Genomic DNA, 7,652 nt, shown 5'->3' on the forward strand with positions numbered 1-7,652 from the left:
GGCAATAGATCCCATAATTTCATAATTGAAAAACTGAACTTTTATTATGCGGAAAAAATGTCTAATAAAACTGTCTTCCAAAACATTAAATGAAATAAACTGAAATAAATTCATGTCATAAAAACATGTTTTATTTTAGAAAGTCTGAACTAAAAATAAATGCTCCTTCTACTCCTGGTCTGCCTGCTCGTAATCATCATCCTCACCTGGGTGGTTAAAAACATGAAAAACAAACTAAAATGAGTCGAAAACTCAGTAAGAAATCCATCACAACGTAAACGTAATAAACATAAGATTTTCATAAAAACTTTCATGGTGAGCTTAAAATTCATGACTGTTCATACTGATGCTTATGCTATGTATGACTGGTTTAACTGAATTAACTGACTGATCTGATTGATTTATCTGATTTAACTGATTTATCTGACTGCCCAACACACTTAACCCTGTGTGCAAGGTTGTGCACCGGCCTTACATCCCGCTGCAGAAAGGGGAACTGCTGATAGTATTCTAGCATACTATGGTGGACCACGACTAAGTTCATGGCTTGCACGCCAGCCTGAACTGAACTGAACTGCATTGGTACCATGCATCTGAATGGCCATCTTATTAACTGATCTTATCTCATCTTGCACTTGAATTTAAGATGGCTTATGTATCTTATAGACATGAGATGCATGACATGATACATACATAATTATAATTTCTGAATTTAAACGTGATGCGGAATGACATGATCGAATGCTATGCTGGATAACATGTTTGCATATGACATGAGCGGTTCATAAATAATGGCTGTCAATGAACTGGCTTGAATAATACATACATATAAGCTAACTGTGATGATCCTAATTTTTGATCAAATTTACTTATCTCGATGCGCTTCTTCTTGAATAACACTTCGTAACTTGAGACCTATATACCATAAATAACTATCACTAAATTTGTTTGGAAACAATATTTACTAATATCCTACTAAATCAAATTCACAATCTAATAGGTAGTCAAATAAAACTTTGTGTAATACCATAATCAATAAAAATATTTAAATTACTTAAAATACTAATAACATATTATAATTTAGTAGAATACTTTAGCTATTTTAAAATAAGTCATAAAACTTCAATTCTTAAAATAAGTTTCCTTTCTTGACATAATTACTAACTCTTATAAGAAAACTAATAAATATTAATATCATTTAAATATTCTTAACATATTTCTCTATTTTCAACCTACAACTTTAATAGCATAAATATAACAACATCTATTAAAGTAGACAGTAGAATCTCATGAAATAAATCGTTCAAAATAATTTAAAAACTCTTACTGCTGAAAATATCTAATCTTTCAAATATAATTTAACTGTATATATATATATAAATCTAAAATAATTGGTGGAAACATTCGATTAATAAAAGTAGACTCAATCATAATATTATTCAACACTCATAACTTATTCCTTAATTTATTTTTACAGTATAACATAATAATTTTATTAAAATCTGACTAAATAGATAAAAGAATATTAAATGAACTATAAGCTCCATAATATATCTTTAAACACGTTTTAAATTCCTTAAACAATTTCTTAATAAAATGAGCATTTGACTAATATATTTATTTAATAAAATTAAACTCAACTTGAAATATTAAACTCAACTTTAATTAAAATCACATAATAATATTCATAATTAACATATACTTAAACGTAAGGTTATAAATATAATTATACTTAAAAACACTGCTTCAAGATACTAGATTAGAAAGGGCATACTTGTAATTTTCATCAACTAACAATTAGTAAACTGAAACCTAAAGCAAATACGTATATATTCTGCAGAAAAATAGAGAGCTCGGGAGAGAGAGGCGCGCGAAGCAAGGGCTCACCGAGAGAGAGGCTGACGTGCGGCAGTTCTGGGTTGCTGGCGGGGGGTCACGGCGGCGCGACTAGGGGCTCGTCTGTGGTGGTGAGACTCTGAAGGAAGTGAACCATGCGGCAGTGTAACCGAGAGAGAGGGAGGAGCACGTGCTGAGCTGGGTGGCTGAGGGTCGTAGGCCAACCGGGATGGAGTAGGTGCCACGGGGAAGAGCTGGTCGGCGGTTTCTGGCACCATGGGTGGTGCTCCGATGTCTTCTGTGGTGGACTCCGGCGAAGCAGCGGTTCGGTTGCTCTGTTTCGGGAGTGCAAAATAGAGGTGAGTCCGATGTATTCTATGGTGGCCGGTGGTGGCTTCGGCGTATTTTGGACAACGTGGAGTCACCGTGGATGATGGTTAGTGCCGTGTGAGTGCGATAGGGTTATGGGGCTATCGGGTTTACGTGAATGGGTCCTCCTATGCACGGCATGCAAGTCAGCAAGGGTGGAAGAGATGCGGCTGGCCATTGGCTTACAGTGGTGTGAAGTCTCTTCACCGTGGCATGCACGGTTGTGCATGGTCTGGACAGTGGAGTTGCCGTGGTGGTTCTGGTTCTATCGTCAATTTTGGTTGCTGCCGTCAGTGCTTTGTTGAGGAGTAAAACAGGGCTGAAACGCACATGCATGGGGAAAGGTTTGTCCATGGTTTGTGGTGTATTTAATAAGAGGCTTCGTGAGCTTTTATAGAGGAAAAACTATGGTAGGGTTTTCTCATACGAGTTCGTCTCCTAATAGGATTCGAATTTATCAATTTAAGGGATAAGAATGAGTGTGAGGTTGTTGCTAACGGGTTGGGATAGGAAGAAAATGATATTTAAAATTCAAACTAAAACTCTAGTAAAAATCTAATAATAATAATAATAATAATAACAATAATAATAATAATAACCTAATTATCAAACCTAATAAAATATCTGTGTAATTATCTCTAATGATATAGAATCGGGATGTTACAGGGGGAAATGTGGTATTAAAAGTGGATATGGCTAAGGCATATGATCGGGTTGACTGGCAGTTTTTGCTTTGGGTTTTGGAGGGTTTTGGTTTTTCTAGCCATGTTCGTAAGTTAATAGCGGAATGCATTCGACTCCATGATTTTCGATAATGATGAACGATACGTATAGGGGATTTTTCAAGTCTTAATGGGGCCTTTGGCATGGTGATCCAATATCGTCTTATTTATTTATTTTGATGGATGAAATTCTCTCTCGGCTCCTAAGAAAAAAATTGAGGGGAGGATTGGGAATTTTTATCATCAGAGGGGAGCGTTGTTAATCTCTCGTTTATTATATGCGGATGACTTGCTGGTTTTCGCTATTGGAGAAAGGAGATCATTGAAGATGCTTATGAAAATGTTGGAGGTGTATGAAAGTTGGTCTGGTTAGTTAATAAACAAGGAAAAATCAGCTCTATTATTGTCAAAAAAGATAAGCAGAGTGATGGAACCAAGGTGGGCCTAGTCTTAAAGATATGTTGCAAGACCCAGATGGGCCAAATACAAGTTCAACAGCTTAAATGATGAAGATTATGTTTTGATTCATTTGATAAGCTATGGAAATGGCAACAACATGACTTAAAAGCTTTGGGCACTTGAAGGCTTTCAATTTATTTAATTCATTTAAATGACTTATTTTATTAGTTTAGAATAATTGAGTTTATTATATGGTAAGCACTTAAGGGGGCATATACAACGGCATGTTGGGAAAATTATTATTTTATTGAACTAGGATTAGGGTTATTGTAGCTGAGTTACTGTAGCGCATACTGTAGCCGCGACACTGTTCACTCAGGGGTATTTTTGGAAGATGGGGTATTATCTTGGCTAGGATTTTAATTAGGTTTTGTTTTAAATACTCTTTGTAGCCACATTTTAATCAGTTTATGAAATTTGATGAATTTATTCTTGTGAGTTGAGTTTTACTCCTCTTGTTCTTAATTGAACTTTTGAATTTATCAAAAGTAAATCACAACTTTTGTGGCGTTCCTCATTTGTAATCTGGGTTCTTGAGACGGGTTCTTCAACGGGTCTAGATTTTCATATAATCTAGGTTCTTGAAACGAGTTCTCATTGGGTCTAGGTTCTCCATCCATTGACTTGATTTTGGATTTCTTGGTGAGTTTTCAAATTGATTGTGAGTTTAAGGGATTCCATTCATGCGGGTTCATATCATTTGGTATCAGAGCCAGGTTTCCAATCAAGTCTGATTCTATCTTTTAATTTATTGAATTCTTAAATTTAATTCTAGAGCTTCGTTGTTCTAGGGTTACAAAAAAAAAAAAAAAGAAACAAAAAGTAGGCTGCCGAAATTCTTAGGATTTTTTGGTTTGACTGAAATCTGCATCTCCTAGGGTTTAAAATTCTAGGGTTTCTTACATCTCTAAGTTTTTCCATTGCTTGGAGTGTCATTCCATTAATTCTCTTCCACTTCATTGTCAATTCTTGTGTGCTTGAATTCAATTGCTTGATTTTCAGAATTGAGAGTTGCTGAGTGTGATTTAATTACTGAAAGGAAAAGAAAAGAAAAGAAAAGAAAGGAAAAGAAAAAAAAATTCAAAAAAAAAAAAAGAAGAAGAGGAAAAGAAAAGGTAGCATATTTGAAGGTTGCTACATAGTTACAAAAAAACAGAAAGAAAGAAATTTGTTGATTGAACCTTATCATCAAAGGAGTTGCATACGTCATTAAAGTTGGTATCTTGTCTTATTGTTACTCTTTCATTCATGTAACTTTCGTAGTTCTCGGGTCGTTTTTATTCATTCCGTGTTTCTCTTCTTCTTGTTTCTTGGACTTAATTACTAGTTGGGGATAAAACAAGGTTGCCTTGTCTTCATTGAGTTGAATTAGTTTTGAAAGAACTTGAGTGGGAAAACTCTTGTGGTAAAAGGCAAGAGAGTGTGAGACTATTATCGGAAAAAAGCCAATTAAGAGTGAAACACGAGTGAAGTGCCATTATTCGAGAGTAAACACATAAGGGAGTGTGTGAGGTTTTCTTTTTTACCACTAACATTCTTTTGTGCAGCACCTTATAATGTCTCGTCGGAGTAGCTCATCACCAAGGGGGAGAGCAGATAACTCATCATTTGTGTTGCAAGCCATGCAACAACAGTTTGAGCGGTTGAACTTGGTGTTGGGTGAAGTGAGGGATAGTATGGATAATCAAGAAGCAATGGTCAGAAATCTGCAAGGAGAGAAAGATAGGAGGCGACGTGAGCCTAGTATTGAGAATAGGTATGAGAATGGAGAGTATGGTGAGGATGAGGAAGTCCTAACATCTGAAGTTAGATTGGGTAGACATAGAGGAGTTAGGCATGGCAGAGGACTTAGGGCTAACTTAAGGGGTCGAGATGGAGTAGATAAGAACCTTGGGAGCATCAAAATGAAAATACCATCATTCCAAGGTCGAATTGACCCTGAAGTTTATTTAGAGTGGGAGAAAAGAATAGAGTTGGTGTTTGATTGTCATAATTACTCTGAGAAGAAGAAGGTGAAGTTGGCTGAAATTGAGTTCACTGATTAAGCGATTATTTGGTGGGATCAATTAGTATCCAATAGGAGGAGAAATCTTGAGAGGCCTGTAGAAACATGGAGAGAGTTGAAAGCTATCATGAGGAGGAGATTTGTACCTAGCCACTACTATAGAGACCTCTACCAAAAACTACAAAATCTTACACAGGAGTCTAGGAGTGTAGAGGATTACCATAAGGAGATGGAGGTGGCTATGATTCGGGCTAATGTAGTGGAGGATCAGGAGGCCACAATGACAAGCTTTTTGAGTGGGTTGAATAGGGAGATAGCCAATGTAGTTAAGTTGCAACATTATAAGGAGGTAGAGGATATGGTGCACATGGCTATGAAGGTGGAGAGATGGCTAAAAGGAAAGGGTACATCAAGGTATACTTCGGTTTTTAGTACTCCTTGGAAACCAAAGTGGGACAAAAATGATCAAGCTGTAGCAAATGAGAAGACCGAACCACCAAAGGGAAAAGATTTGTGTGAGGTTGAAACCTCAAGAAAAAAAAGAGAATGAGTTGAAAAACAATTGTGAGGCCGAGAGTTCAAAAAAAGAGGAGATTGAAAGAAAACCAGAGAGTGAAAAGGACAAAGAGAGTGAGGAAAAAAGAGAATGAGGTCGAAACATCAAAAGAAATAAAGAGTAAAAAAGAAAATAGAGAGGTGGTCGAGAGTCAAGGAAAAAGTGTGGAGCCACAAGAGCAAAAAGAAAGAGAGATTGTAGAAAGAAAGAGAAAGACAAAAGTGAGTTTTTATGTTAAGGCAAGCTTTTATGCTAACGAATTTAACGACTCTTTGCCAAGTGTTGTTGTTTCTTTGTTGCAAGGATATGAGGTCTTGATTCCTAGCGGTGTGTTTAGTGGATTGCCACCTATTAGGGAGATAGAGTACTACATTCTTGTGCCAGATGTGACAATTCATAACCGACTTTTATTTGAAGAACATGAGTCATTGACACACTTAAAGGGACAAGGTAAGTTGTTGAGTAGAATGCATGCTAAGTGGGAGGACTATATTGAGACTTTTCCTCATGTATTCAAAGACACACAAGGTATGGAAAATTTTGTGGTTGATACTTTAGCAAGAAGGTATGTCCTTGTCTTCATTTTAGATGCAAAATTGTTGAGACTTATATATGATAAGGAATTGCATGCTAATGATAATGACTTTTCTAGTGTGTATGGAACATATGATAAAGCATCGTTTGATAAGTTCCATAAACTAGATTGGTACTTGTTTGGAGAGAATAGATTTTGTGTGCCTACTAATTTTATGTGTAAGTTGCTTGTGTGTTATAGACATGGTGGTTTGTTGGGTAACCTTGGTGTAAGGAAGACTTTTGTTGTGTTGCATGAATGTTTGTGGGGATATCATTTGCCATTCAAAGACGTGTTACATGAACGTTTGTGGAAATATCATTTGCCTTTCATTGAGTTTGCATATAATTGGAGTTGTTATTTTGGTATAAAGAAGATTTTAAACATGTTGCATGAACGTTTGTGGGAGTATCATTTGCCATACATTGACTTGTTGCATGAATGTTTGGGGGACTATCATTTGCCTTTCATTGAGTTTGCATATAATTGGAGTAATCATTCTGGTGTCAAGAAAACTTTAGATATTTTGCCTGAACATTTATGTTGGTCTAAGATGAAGACAGATGTCAATCGTATTTGTGGCAGGTGCATTACATGCAGAAAGGCCAAATTTAAGCTTTTGCCACATGGGTTGTTTACACCCTTACCTATTCTTAGTGAGTCATGTGTAGACATATCTAGGGACTTTCTTTTAGGGCTGCGTAGGAAACAAAGGAGTAGAGATTCTATTTTTGTGGTTATGGATGAATTTATAGAGTTTGCATATAACAGGACCATGCATACTACCACTTTATATTCTCCTTTTGAAATTATTTATAGACTTAATCCATTTACTCCTTTAGATTTAATGCCTTTATCTGTTGACAACAGGAGTAGCTTGGATGGAATTTTTCAAATTCTTGGAGAAATTAATGATAATTTTACTAATATTTTTCCCTTTGATCTAGGTGGAGATTCGAGGTCAAATCCTTTTGAGGAGAGAGGGAATGATGGAACCAAGGTGGGCCTAGTCTTAAAGATATGTTGCAAGACCCAGATGGGCCAAATACAAGTTCAACGGCTTAAATGATGAAGATTCTATTTTGATTCATTTGATAAGCTATGGAAAGGGCAACAACATGACTTAAAGGG

Source organism: Juglans regia, chromosome 9, assembly GCF_001411555.2.
Source record: "Juglans regia cultivar Chandler chromosome 9, Walnut 2.0, whole genome shotgun sequence".
NCBI classification, from domain to species: domain Eukaryota; kingdom Viridiplantae; phylum Streptophyta; class Magnoliopsida; order Fagales; family Juglandaceae; genus Juglans; species Juglans regia.